Genomic DNA, 14672 nt, shown 5'->3' with positions numbered 1-14672 from the left:
AGTCCCTCCCCTCCCCAAATAGGGTTGCCAACCTCCAGGTAATAGATCTCCTGCTATTCCAACTGCTCTCCAGCTGATAGAGATCAGTCCCCCTGGAGAAAACGGCCGCTTTGGCAATTGGACACTATGGCGCTGAAGTTCCTCCCCTCCCCAAACCCTGTCCTCCTCAGGCTCCGCCCCAAAGACCTCCCGCCGGTGGCGAAGAGAGACCTGGCAACCCAGATCATACACCCACGATATAATAGTGCTGGTCACTTCCTGGCCTTCTAAACAAAACAAAAGCCCAAATCTGCTTGGCCCAAAAAATCCCATAGCCGATCCCATCCTCTTCACCGCCCCCACCCAGGAAGGGGGGAGAGAAGAGCCTCCTCTGGGTGGCTTTTCTTTGTTTGCTGATGCCCGCCCAGATCTCGCAGAAGCCGGCTTGTTTATTCCTATGTGTGCACATTCCAGGCTCCGGCCTGCAGATTCCTTGCATTCCCCGAGTGCTTTTCAGGGAGAAACGCAGCAAAGGCGAGATTCTCGCATCTGGTCTCAGAGGCCAAAGATTTTGCAACCGGAGGCTGGGCTTGGACGCCTTTTTTCTCCAGATGTCTGCAAAGGGGAAAGCAGGGGGGGGAGGCAGCGCCCTCCAGTGACAACTTTGGGACCTCACATCTGGGAAGAAAGGGAGACACAGAAATAGAGTAAACGGCTAGGTGTGGGTCCAGGAACGCCTTAGAGACCAACAAGATTTTTTTGGGGGGGTTGGGGAATGAAGAAATAGAGCAAGGGATTGAATCAGCTGGAGCTGCTGCATTCCCTGGGATTATCCCCCCCCCCCCACACACACACATTCTCCTACTCTTTTGTTTCTCAACTCGCTCAGCTCTGTTGAAAGACTCCATCATCCTGGAGCTCCCAGGATCCAAGCTGGGTACCCAAGGTTGGGTGGGATAAATAAAATATATAGATAATGAAAATATAGTTTATTTAAGGTGCTATGTCAAGAGCCCCGTGGCGCAGAGTGGTAAGCGGCAGGACTGCAGTCCAAGCTCTGCTCACGACTTGAGTTCGATCCCGACGGAAGTCGGTTTCAGGTAGCCGGCTCGAGCCTTCCATCCTTCTGAGCTTGTACCAGCCGGGCTATGAAAAGGGAGGTAGATCTGGCTGTGGGGAACCTGGTTTGGGGGATTATTTTCAGGGGCAGATCAGTGGGTGCTCCATAGGCTAAGCGCCACTCCCTTTAGGTCACTAACCTTCACTTAAAATCGCCCCCTTTCAACCGATCCGTGAACTAAAATTCATCTATTAAGATAATATCAAGTTTGGCCCTGGAAGTATTCCAAAGGATCCGCAAATTGTCTTGAGGGTATTCTCTTTTATCTGGTACATTATTTATGTGTGTTGCAAGGATATTTGTAATCTGCTGGGTATTGTTTATTTTTAAATGGCTACACGTGTTTGCATTTGTTGTAATTGGGGGTTCTTCCCCCCCCCCTTTTTTTGGGTTTTGCACCGCCTTGGTATTGTTTGTTTTGCTGTTTTGCATATTTTTAAAAAGCGAGTTGCTAGCAAACCAATCAAGATTTAAAAAAACTCGAAAGACGCTGAAGGTGTGAAAAGAAGGCAAAATATTAGGGGAAGTGCTTAAATTATAGCTCTTATGAAAATGGATAAAAATGAAGGCCTGCCCCCTACCCCTCCCTCCCTCCCTCCCTCCCTCCTTCCTCGCCCCCCATCTCTCTGGGACCCATTTTTATGCAAGGCTGAAATCCTGGCAAGGTCAACAAACCTAAGCTGCAAACCAAAGATCTTTATCTGCGTGGGAAATAGGAAAATCAGTTTTACTGATAAAAGGGAAATACAATAAATAACTGAGAAATTCCTTGCAGATTCCCCAGGGCTCGTGGCAGGCTGTCAAAGGTGTGGACGCGGCAGAAATTTATCTGCTGTTTAAGCGTATTTCAGACGAAAGGCAATCTCCTCCCTCCCCCCCCCTTTAAAAAAATAACTGGGGGGAAGAAAAATAATCACGACTGTAAGATTTTGCTCATTGTAGATCTTTTTGTTCTCTCCTTTTAAATCGGTGAAGCTGATAGATGTACCATCCAGGGGGCAATTTTGCAAGGGCAGTTTAATCTGGGCACGTTCCCCCATCTCCCACTACCCCATTTTGCATCGAAAGCCCATTGTATTTAATGGGGTGTTAACTCAATTTCTTCTCTGGGATTTGCACAGTAATTTCTCTGCATGCAAAGCCAGCAACTCAGAGGAAGGGGGACAGCCAATATACGCATCTGTATGATTGTATGTACGAGAGTGAAACAAACCAGGGATGCTCAGGCTGAATTTGACTTATTGCACTTGGGCTTGGCTATTACAATTGTGCGTGTCATAGCCTTATTAAACGGGCTATTTTCTGACCTTTGTCATGCTGCGGTAGGGTTGCCAGGTCCCTCTTCGCCACCGGTGGGAGGGTTTTGGGGCGGAGCCTGAGGAGGGCGGGGTTTGGGGAGGGGAGGGACTTCAATGCCATAGGAGAAGATTGAGAGGGGATATGAGAACCATCTTCAAGTACTTGAAGGGCTGTCATATAGAGGAGGGTGCCGAGTTGCTTTCTGTTGCCCCAGAAGGTCGGACCAGAACCAATGGGTTGAAATTAAATCAAAAGAGTTTCTGTCTAGACATCAGGAAGAATTTTCTAACAGTGAGAGCGGTTCCTCAGTGGAACAGGCTTCCTCTGGAGGTGGTGGGCTCTCCTTCCCTGGAGGTTTTTAAGCAGAGGCTAGATGGCCATCTGTCAGCAATGCTGATTCTATGACCTAAGCAGATGATGAGAGGGAGGGCGTCTTGGCCATCTTCTGGGCATGGAGTAGGGGTCACTGGGTGTGTGTGGGGGGAGATAGTTGTGAATTTCCTGCATTGTGCAGGGGGTTGGACTAGATGATCCTGGTGGTCCCTTCCAACTCTATGATTCTATAGAGTTAAATTGCCAAAGCGGCCATTTTCTCCAGGGGAACTGATCTCTTATCGGCTGGAGATCAGTTGTAATGGCAGGAGATCTCCAGCTAGTATCTGGAGGTTGGCAACCCTAGTTGTAATTCCAGGAGCTCTCCAGCCACCACCTGACCTGGTTGCCGTTACTTGGGAACAACTCTGAACCAAATTTAATCCGGAAGATGCATTCTGCGCACCCCAGGCAGAGACAAGTGGTAGGATTCAAATTGATTGTATAATCTACGGGGAGAATAGCAACAGCTTTGCTGAGAGCAGGCAGTACCACCGCCAACTTGACAGTAATAGAATTTGGGTTGTGTCAGCTCCAGATATAGCTTTGATCATTTTTGGCACCCTTATCAAAATATGTGATGCCTTTTTTTTTAAATCTGCTACGCACTCATCCAGGAAGTTTCCATGATACACCAGCTATAATTATATGTTCTTGGGATATTTTACAATACACGGGCCACAAATACCTACGCTTGGTGGTTCTGTATTACTAATCACTACGTAACCCGTGCAGCAATGAGACTTTGATCAGCGTTGCCTGTACAGTACCTATACATGCACAACGCATTCTGAAGCATTTATCCAAGGGGTTTCCGTGATACAGCAGCTGTAAATATATGTTCTTGGGATATTGTGTGATACATGGGCATATGCATGTCCCGTAAATACCTACGTTCAGTGGTTCTGTATTACCAAGCACTGCATAACCCATGCAGCAATGAGACTTTGATCGACCTGGCCTGTAAATATATGTTCTTGTATGACACATGGGCATATGCATGTCCCACAAATACCTACACTCAGTGGTTCTGTATTACCAAACACTGCATAACCCATGCAGCAATGAGACTTTGATCGACCTGGCCTGTAAATATATGTTCTTGTATGACACATGGGCATATGCATGTCCCACAAATACCTACACTCAGTGGTTCTGTGTTACCAAACACTCCATAACCCATGCAGCAATGAAACTTTGATCAACCTGGCCTGTACAGCACATACGCACGCACAACATGTTCTGAAGCATTTCTCTTTGTGCTGCCGTGATCCTCCCAGGAAGAAAAACACAGACACGCAATTACGAATCAGACACATCTGAGCCTTGATACCCCTATTTTGTTTCCAAGGCTAGACAAGAGTAAGGTGAAAGCGATTCCCTATTGCCCTATTAACGCGAGCAAGATTCCTGCCAATTAGACATATCCCTGGACTTGCCGTTTCCCCTCAATCCCTTTCTTTGCTAATGTGAGTCTGGAAACGTCTTTAAAAAAAAATAAAAAACCCCAAAGAAAACCACGGGGTTTTCAAAGATGTACCCTGGAGCATCAGAGTCTAAATATAAAGTTGTCTTGTGAAGGTTTTTTTTTTTGCTTATGAATATTCACTTGTTGAATTTACATTTTGTTTTTCATCTCGGCGCTGTTAGAACAGCGGACGGTGGAAAGGGTGCCCTTCCCAGCAGTCGAAGGAAACTTTCGAATGGATGGGAAGATTGGGAGAAAACAGTCTCCTTATTGTTTCCTTCTGCGGATGTCGGTCTTTGAGTCATTTTTCCAGGAGGCTCCTTTGAAGAAGGCCAAGTTACCGCAGTGAACGCAGTCCCCGATGAGCTGGCGAAATAAGTTCTCTTTTCTGAGCCCGTCGACACCTGGGTCATTCTTCCCAAGCTATTTCTTCAAAGCTTGTACTCAGAGTAGGGTTGCCAGGTCCCTCTTCGCCACCGGCGGGAGGTTTGTGGGGCAGAGCCTGAGGAGGACGGGGTTTGGGGAGGGGAGGGACTTCAATACCATAGAGTCCAATGGCCAAAGTGGCCATTTGCTCCAGGTGAACGGATCTTTATTGGCTGGAGATCAGTTGTAATAGCGGGAGATCTCCAGCTAGTACCTGGACGTTGGCCATGGCCACCCTACCTGTGAAGTAGGTTCGGCTGAGATCAAGGGGTTTTGTGTCCAGAATGGCATCTTGGAGGAAGGATGGGATAGAAATGTACTGCTTATCCATATACAACATAAAAATGAAACGCTGTGACAATAGGAGATACTACATGCATCAATTTCACATCAGGAACAAGAGAAGAAGAATTAGGAAGAGCACAAACCATTGAGAAAGGAAAGGATGGGGATAATAGTTCCTGTGATGAACATCAAAGGCCTTCACAGATTCTCTGGCCCGGTTGTGAGCCCGATTGGTTTGATCCAGGAAACTCAGCATCTTTATTCTGATTATTTTGATTTTGGGGTTTCATTCCCCACTCCTCCACATGAGTGGTGGATGCTAATCAGGTGAACTGGATTCGTTTCCCCGCGCCTACACACGAAGCTAGCTGGGTGACCTTGGGCTAGTCACAGCTCTCTCAGCCCCACCTACCTCACAGGGTGTCTGTCGTGGGGAAGGGAAGGGGATCGAAAACCAGTTTGAGTCTTCCTTAAGTGGTAGCGAAAGTTGGCATATAAAAGCCAACTCTTCTTCTTCTGCTTCTGCTGCTTCTTCTGCTGCTTCTTCTTCTGCTGCTTCTGCTTCTTTTGCTGCTGCTTCTTCTTCTTCTTCTTTTGCTGCTGCTGCTTCTTCTGCTTCTTCTTCTTCTATTGTTGCTGCTGCTGCTTCTTCTTCTTTTGCTGCTGCTGCTTCTTCTTTTGCTACTTCTTCTTCTTTTGCTGCTGCTGCTTCTTCTATTGCTGCTGCTGCTGCTTCTTGTTCTTCTTCTTTTCCGAGCCAGAGAAGACCTCATGAAACCGGCATTTGTCTCGTAACGTAGCTGAACATTTACGAGCCGGACAAATCCGTACACCCAAACGGACCGCCGACGAATTCCGGCGACATCATTTATTTATTTTTACACCAGGCCGGATCTTTGCCTGCGTAAGCCCGGCGAATAAAAAAATAAGTTCCGCGGGGCTAATAACGTTCTTCATGGTCTCATTTGTCAAGCTCGGCTGCCTGCTAATGCCACAGTTTGCAAGGCTTCCGGATCCGTGCCGACGCTGCATCTGCTCCACTTTGCTTCTTCTGACTCCGCATTAGAGAGTAAAATGAGACTCCTGCAGCACTGAAGGGAAAGATCACACGCCGCCTTTGAAGTTCCAGTTTAAATAACCTCCCAGGGCTTTGGTAATGCAGACAGGGAGAGAGGAACTCTCCTCCTCCTCTTCCAGACTAACATTTTCAATCAGGCAGTGAAATGATAAAAAAAAAAAGAAGAATCTCTTTTAGCTCCATCCTGTCGCAGGAGGGAGGATGCTCCCTTTTTTTTAGGCAAATGTATCGGTGATGAATGATGCTTAGTTAGGGCTGAACTTCCTGAGTCAGCAGCTTGTCATTCACCCAGGCACAATTTATTAACTCATAAACACGGGGCCCTAAGCTCGGCGATAGTTATTTTAATTTGCTGGGTAATTTATAAGGCAGATGCCGCCTCGGAGGGCCTGCTGGGCGAGGTTTTCCCTGGCTGGTTACCCCCAGGAGCTCTGCGAGATGCCGGCTTAGAATCTCTTCCGTCTAGTCGAGTGGGAGACGGAGAATCCTTTCCCCCCTTTTAAGCTGTTATTTTTTAGCACGGGTTCAAAGCGTGGCAGTCTTTCCAGGTTGGTGGCGGAAAGCAGTGCCAAGTGGCAGCCGACTTGTGGCGACCCTGTAGGGTTTTCTCCCTCCCTCGTAATGCTAGGATGCGGGGTCATCTGCTGAAGTTGGAGGGTGAGAGATTCAGAACGTATAAAATGAAAGCATTTCTTCACACAATGCCTGGTTAAATTGTGGAACTCTCTGCCGCAGGATGTGGTGATGGTTGCCAACTCAGAAGGCATTAAGAGGGGAGTGGACTTGTTCATGTGGGGGGGGGAGACCTATCCGTGGCTATCCATCCATGGACTTGATGGACCTTGGTCTGATCCAGCAGGGCTTTTTCTATCCATCCATCCATCCATCCATCCATCCATCCATCCATCCATCCATCCTGCCCCAGGATGTGGTGACGGCTGCTAACTTGGAAGGCTTTAAGAGGGGAGTGGACATGTTCATGGAGGAGAGGGCTACCCATGGCTACTAGTCAAAATGAATACTGGTCATGATGCATCCCTATTCTCTCCAGGATCAGAGGTACTAGCTGGAGATCTCCTGCTATTACAACTGATCTTCAGCTGATAGAGATCAGTTCCCCTGGAGAACTTTGGCAATTGGACTCTATGGCGTTGAAGTCCCTCCCCTCTCCAAACCCCACCCTCCTCAGGCTCCACCCAGAAAACCTCCCGCTGGTTGCACAGAGGGACCTGGCAACCCTACTCCCACAAACCCCGCCCTCCTCAGGCTCCGCTCCCGAAACCTCCCGCTGGTGGCAAAGAGTGACCTGACAACCCTATGAATGCTACAAGCGCAGACAAAAAGGCAGGGTTGTAGGGGTTGTCAACCTCCAGGTGGGGCCTGGAGATCTCCTGGACTCGCAGCTGATCTCCAGACGACAGACATCAGTTCCCCTGGAGGAAATGGTTGGTTTGGAGGGGGGAACTCTATAGCATCACATCCCTGCTGCACACAGAAATCAAATGCCACACAGATCATGGTGGCGTGCTCACATTTTGGCTGGGCGAGCTAAGCTGCCTCTTTCTCTCCCCCCCCCCCCAAGTAGCCTGTATAATCATGTTCCTCTCTACTGCTCTGTAATTGCATTATGGATTGGCCATAACTGTAAAACATCATTCTGTAAGTGCATTAGATATTATGTCTGTTATTAATTCTGCAACTCGGCTGTATAATTCCGCAGCCATATGATTAAATCAGTAAAGCATTATATTAAAACGCTCTGTAAAAACAATTATTTGTGATTAGGGGCTGGTTGTTTCTGCTTCTCTCCCTCCGCTGTGCAAACTTTCCCTCTCTTTGCAAAAGTCTGCTTCCCACGCAGGTTGGTGCAGAAAAGTTCTTTTTATTTATTTAAGCGGAGAGAGACTAAATCAACTTGGTATCAGTGATGGGAATGGTGTGGGCGGGTGTCTGGTAGGGTTGCCAACCTCCAGGTACTAGCTGGAGATCTCCTGCTATTACAATCGATCCCCAGTCAATAGAGATCAGTTCCCCAGGATGACAGAAAGGGTTGCCCATTTTGGTTTTCCAAATTCCAGGCCTTCTGGATGGGGCCAGGGTAGGGTTGTACAGCATACAAAGTGACAAAATGAAACTTATAACTATACAATTACATACAACATACAAGACTACAAAACGTAGCTGTAAAAACGGTACAAGATTCTACAAAGCAGCAAGGTTGCGGCACAATTTTTAATATTCACACCGCTTTCAATATTTAATATTGCAGCCGTTAGAGGTCAGGTGGTGTTTTTTTTTTTAACCGCCAAGCTTACATTAAAAATGAAATTAAATTGAGCACGTACTGACACAAGGCGGGTCCTTGTAGGGTTCTGTATTGTTTTTAGCGCTGGAGTCAGTGGGGCTGTTTGACCCCCTCCCCTTCATTTTGCTACCAAGATTTAGGTTTTCAAAGAATTTGGAAGAAGGGTGGGGTTGAACGCACATGAAGCTGCCTTATACTGAACCAGACCCTTGGTCCATCAAAGTCAGCAGTATTGTCTACTCAGACTGGCAGCGGCTCTCCAGGGTCTCAGGCGCAATGTAAGATGGAAATTTGAAAAATAATTCTTCTTCTCTTAGGAGCTTTGACTCTTGCGAGAAGAAACGGCTGATGAAGCTGCCCTAGTGGGCGGAGAAAATGCTTTGGACATCCGGACCGCGTTCCGACCTTCTGTACGTTCGCTCAACCTGTAAAGAAAGATATACAAAAAAGACTTTGATTATTAAAGAGTTGATACTTACCTTGCAACCTTGCTGCTTTGTAGAATCTTGTAGCGTTTTTACAGCTACGTCTTGTAGTCTTGTGTGTTGTATGTAATTGTATAGTTATAAGTTTCATTTTGTCACTTTGAATGCTGTACAGCACCTTTTCACTTTATTATTATTGGAATACAAGTTTCAAATTGTAATTTTCAGCGCTTGGTATTATTTCTTTATACAGCTTGTCTAGTTAATACCAGTGCATCTTTGGTTCAGTACCTGGAGGTTGGCAACCCTAGCTTCCATCGCGTCGACCAGAACAGAGTCAGCCCAAATGCCGTTTACGGCTGGCTTTACTAACCTAAATAAAAGAGCCTTCAGTTTGGGAAACTTAGCCGTGCAGAAAAAAGAAAATGTCTGGCAAATGGAAATCCAATTGGTTTAATAAAGGGGAGTATTTTTACCGCAGTCTAAACCGAAGCCTCTTATTACGAATCTGATGGAATTTCTAAACAGGGCAAGCGGCTCCCTCGGTGGGGGTAATCTCCAATCACACACCAACATCGCACTTGACATATTTATGACTCCTATAAAATCTCCCATCTGGTATATTTTAAAATAAAATTGAAAATTTATCACTTTCCCTTCGTCGGCTTGTCGTTTTTTCTTCCCCGAGAGGAGATAGCCGGCCCGAGATTATTGCTTCGGCAGCCTGTCAACGGAGGTTAGGCCAAGGTGTGATTTAAAATTTCAATACTTTCCTACGTTACAGCCGTCCGGGGTGGGGGGGAATTGTGGGGTGGGGTGGCGGGGAGAGCAAGGAACCTGTTTCTTTCACTATTCAGACTGGTGAGTGTTGCCTGATCTATTTTCCCTTTACTTTGTTCAGCTCCACGCAAATCTCAACGTCTGGAGGAAGAAAAACCCGCCTTCCTATTTTTGCACTAGCATCGAGCAGGCGGGGATGTACTGGCACCCTCCGCTATAGCCAGAAAGGTAGGAAAGCCATTTTCAATGGCTCATTCGTTTTACGTGTGCTGCACTGAAAGTTGCCAACCTCCAGACGGGGCCTGGAGATCTCTTGGAATTGTCTTCAGACAACAGATGTCAGTTTCCATGGAGGCGGCTTTAGAGGGTGCGGCTCTGTGGTATTAAAACCTGCTAAAGTCCCTCCCTAGGCTCCACCTAGGGTTCCCAGGTCCCTCTTTGCCACCGGCGGGAGGTTTTTGGGGTGGAGCCTGAGGAGGGCGGGGTTTGGGGGGGGAGGGACTTCAATGCCATAAAGTCCAATTGCCACAGTGGCCATTTCTCTCCAGGTGAATTGATCTCTGTCGGCCGAAGATCAGTTGCAATAGCAGGAGATCTCCATCTAGTACCTGGAGGTTGGCAATCCTAGCTCCACCCCTCAAATCTCCAGGAGTTTCCCAACCGAGAGTTGGATGGGATCATCTGGGAGTCTGTCAGACACCACTCAGAACTGTCAGGAATTCGCCAAGAGTTAGCAATTGGGTTGCCAACCTCCAGGTGGCACCTGGAGATCTCCCACTATTACGATTGATCTCCATACGACAGAGATATGTTCCCCTGGAGAACAAGGCATGCCTTGGAGGGCGGGCTCTATGGCATTATACCCTGCTGAGGCCCCTCCCCTCCCCAAACTCCCCTCTCCCCAGGCTCCACCCCCCCAAACCGCCAGGTATTTCCTAACCCAGAGCTGGCAACCCTAGTTAGAACATAAGACCCTAAGGAAAGCCCTGCTGGATCAGGCCGAGGCCCATCAAGTCCAGCAGTCTGTTCACACACAGTGGCCAACCAGGTGCCTCTAGGAAGCCCCCAAACAAGACGGCTGCAGCAATATTAACCTGCCTGTGTTCCACAGCACCTCATAGAATAGGCATGCTCCTCTGATCCTGGAGAGAAGAGGTGTGCATCATGACTAGTAGCTATCTTGACTAGTAGCCGTGGATAGCCTTCTCCTCCATGAGCATGTCCACTTTCCTCTTAAAGCCTCCCAAGTGGGCAGCCATCACCACATCCTGGGGCAGGGAGTTCCACAGCTCAACTCTGCGTTGTGTGAAGAAATACTTCCTTTTATCAGTTTTGAATCTCTCACCTTCCAGCTTCAGCAGACGACCCCCGCGTTCTGGTATTTAGAGTTAGTAACTTTATCCCCCACGCACAAGATTTGTAGAGGAAAAAGGAACGGTGGGCGCTTTGTGCACCAAGGTCTCTGCAGCCCATCCGTTTGAGCCTTTTAAAGCCCCGGGGATACGGACAGGTTATGCGCAAACACGCCTGACTCTGCGATTGAGAATTTTGTTCTGCCGTCATTAGCATCTGACAGCGGCCAGCTTGGCCTTGCCTGCTAATAGTGATGGGAAAGCATTTTTAATATTCACACCGCTTTCAATATTTAATATTGCAGCCGTTAGAGGTCAGGTGGTGTTTTTTTTTTAACCGCCAAGCTTACATTAAAAATGAAATTAAATTGAGCACGTACTGACACAAGGCGGGTCCTTGTAGGGTTCTGTATTGTTTTTAGCTTTGGAGTCAGTGGGGCTGTTTGACCCCCTCCCCTTCATTTTGCTACCAAGATTTAGGTTTTCAAAGAACTTGGAAGCAGGGTGGGGTTGAACGCACATGAAGCTGCCTTACACTGAACCAGGCCCTTGGTCCATCAAAGTCAGCAGTATTGTCTACTCAGACCGGCAGAGGCTCTCCAGGGTCTCAGGCAGAGGTCTTTCACGTCACCTACTTGCCTAGTCCCTTTTACTGGAGATGCCAGGGATTGAACCTGGGACCTTCTGCACACCAAGCAGATGCTTTACCACTGAGCCACGGTCTCTCCATGGCTCTCAGGCAGAGGCCTTTCACATCACCTACCTGCCTGGCCCCTTGAACTGGAGATGCCGGGGATTGAACCTGGGACCTTCTGCATGCCAAGCAGATGCTCTACTTCAGAGCCACAGCCCCTTTCTAGCAGTAGAAGAAAAGACTGAAGGATTAGAGGGAGGGAATCTGATGGGGACAGACGGCCTGCACTTTCAGTGGTATGGTTTTGGGGTTTTTTCTTTCTATTTCTAGACCCGATGCTGTGGCCACGTTACTGCCCTGGCTCACTCACAACAACCCCGCGAGGCAGGATAGGCTAACCCAGGCAAGATATTTTAGCTGTAAATTCTTGAATGGCAAACGAATCTTGTGCTTTAAAGGCCTTTGGGGTGGTGGGGTGGGGTGGGGTTGGCCTTCAGCAATCAGCGCTTGGACCCAGATCCAGGAAAGGAAACCCGTTCATTTGGACTGGCTGTGGGAGAATAGGTAGGAGCCAGAAATTCACGTTGAACGGGAGAGGCCTCTAGTGGCCGCTTGGATGAAGAATGCCGAATTAGCATTGATGCGAACTTTGCAGTTTGCAGGGGTCTGTTGTTTTTGGAAATTTGGGATTTAGATGGCCATCTAGCCTCTGCTTAAAAACCTCCAGGGAAGGAGAGCTCACCACCTCCCGAGGAAGCCTGTTCCACTGAGGAACCGCTCTGTTAGAAAACTCTGATGTCTAGATGGAAACTCTTTTGATTTAATTTCAACCCGTTGGTTCTGGTCCGACCTTCTGGGGCAACAGAAAACAACTCGGCACCCCCCTCTCTATGACAGCCCTTCGAGTACTTGAAGATGGTTATCACATCCCCTCTCAGTCTTCTCCTCTCCAGGCTAAACATCCCCAGCTCCTTCAACCTTTCCTTATAGGACTTGGTCTCCAGACCCCTCCCCATCTTCGTTGCCCTCCTCTGGACGCGTTCCAGCGTATCTACATCCTCCTTAAATTGTGGTGCCCCAAACTGAACACAATAAGCTCACAATACTCATGGATCTCTGGTTTTCGATCATTACGAGCGGTTAGCAACCTATGAAACTGGCCCCGGGGAGAAGGGGCTGCCGGGTTTCGTGACCGCTTCTTGGCGATGAAATTGACATCCCTCCCGACAAGCCGAACATCGCAGGGATCTTGAAGAGAGGCTTTAAGGTCAATGCGGCCGTTAATGGAGGGTCAACCCCACGGTCCTCTCCGGAGCTCAGGGGCTCGGAGACGGAGCCGCCAATCTGATCTTGAAGATGCGAGCGCACACGAGGTGGTCTGGAACCGGTTGGAACTGCTTGGGATGGTGTGTGTGTGTGTCTGCGTGTTGTTATGCAGAGTTTGGGTCCTTTTCTGGGATGATTGCGTTGCATAAATGGAGCTCCTACTGGGCAATTTCCCCCCTCCGCCTTGCTTGTCTGTTCAAAGAGCTGGATACCCTTTTCAGACAGAAACAGTTGGGAAGATGAATGTATCCGGGTGTGCATGTGACACAACAGGGTCTTCCTCCCGCCGCACGGATACAGAGAGAAATGCATTTTCGCTGTGGCTTGTGCAGTAGGAAAAAAAATGTGGTCATTTAAATAAAAATGGGCCACGTCTCCTGGCTGAGATGTTTTACATGACAGCTGTGGGGGAACTGTTTGTTGGAGCAATGGCGTGACAGCATGGGAAGGTGTCACGGTTCCGCCCTGTCGGGATCCTTTAAGCTGCCGCGCAACTGCAGTGGTCAGGCCCTGGATTCTTGGGGAGGAGATAGCCAGCGTGGTGTGGTGGTTAAGAGTGGTGGTTTGGAGCAGTGGGCTCTTATCCGGAGAACCGGGTTTGATTCCCCACCTCCTACACATGAGAGGCGGACTCTAATCCGGAGGACTGGGCTAGTTGCCCCACTCCTACACATGAAGCCAGCTGGGGGACCTTGAGCTAGTCACAGCTCTCTTAGAGCTCTCTCAGCCTCACCTACCTCACAAGGTCTCTGTTGTGGGGAGAGGAAGGGAGATGATTATAAGCCTGTTTGATTCTCCTTAAAAAAGTAGGGGAAAATGGCATATAAAAACCAATTCTTCTCCTTCTCCTTCTCCTTCTCCTTCTCCTTCTCCTTCTCCTCCTCCTCCTCCTCCTTCTTCTCCTCCTCCTTCTCCTCCTCCTTCTCCTCCTCCTTCTCCTCCTCCTTCTCCTTCTCCTCCTTCTCCTCCTCCTTCTCCTCCTTCTCCTCCTCCTCCTCCTCTTCCTCCCCTTCCTCCTCCTCCTCCTCCTCCTCCTCTTCTTCATGCACAGTTAGCTGAGCAGGCTGCTTTGTAGTTGTGGGGGCTAATTTGGGGGCTGTTTTTCTGAGCTGGTCTAGGGAGACGGTCTCTCCATCCTCAGGGTCCCACGAGGACTGACCTACCGCTGTATCCCTGGTTTAGATCCCTGGACATGGGTTTTATTACATTTTTTATTATTATTGTCATTTACAAAATCAGGATCCCACCTGGCCCCACCCACTTTCCAAAAACATTTGGTGGGCACCAAGAAAGGTTTTGGCAGGCATCATGGCACCCATGAGTGCCATGTTGAACACACGAAGCTGCCTTCTACTGAATCAGACCCTTGGTCCATCAAAGTCCATATTGTCTACTCAGACCAGCAGCAGCTCTCCAGGGTCTCGGGCGGGAGGTCTTTCACATCACCTGCCTGCCTGGTCACTTTAACTGGAGATGCCAGGGATTGAAGCTGGAACCTTCTGCATGCCAAGCAGAGGCTTTGCCACTGAGCCACTTCCCCTTTCCAGTTGATTTACCCTTAGGGTATGGAAGGGTCTCCAGGGTCTCAGGAAGAGGTCTTATCGAGTCACCTACTTGCCTAGTCCCTTTAACTGGAGCTGCCAGAGATGGAACCTGGGACCTTCTGCATGCCAAGCAGAGGCTCTACCACTGAGCCACAGCCCCTCCCCTGCTCTTTCATATGCATGAAGCAGAGGGACCCTGGTGGTCCCTTCCAACTCTATGATGCTGTGATTCTATGAGACCCAGTTGCATTTTGAGTCGAATGCAACCTGACCAAGGTG

The sequence above is a fragment of the Euleptes europaea genome, chromosome 20 (genome assembly GCF_029931775.1).
Source record: "Euleptes europaea isolate rEulEur1 chromosome 20, rEulEur1.hap1, whole genome shotgun sequence".
NCBI classification, from domain to species: Eukaryota; Metazoa; Chordata; class Lepidosauria; order Squamata; family Sphaerodactylidae; genus Euleptes; species Euleptes europaea.
This window is presented reverse-complemented; position numbering follows the sequence as displayed.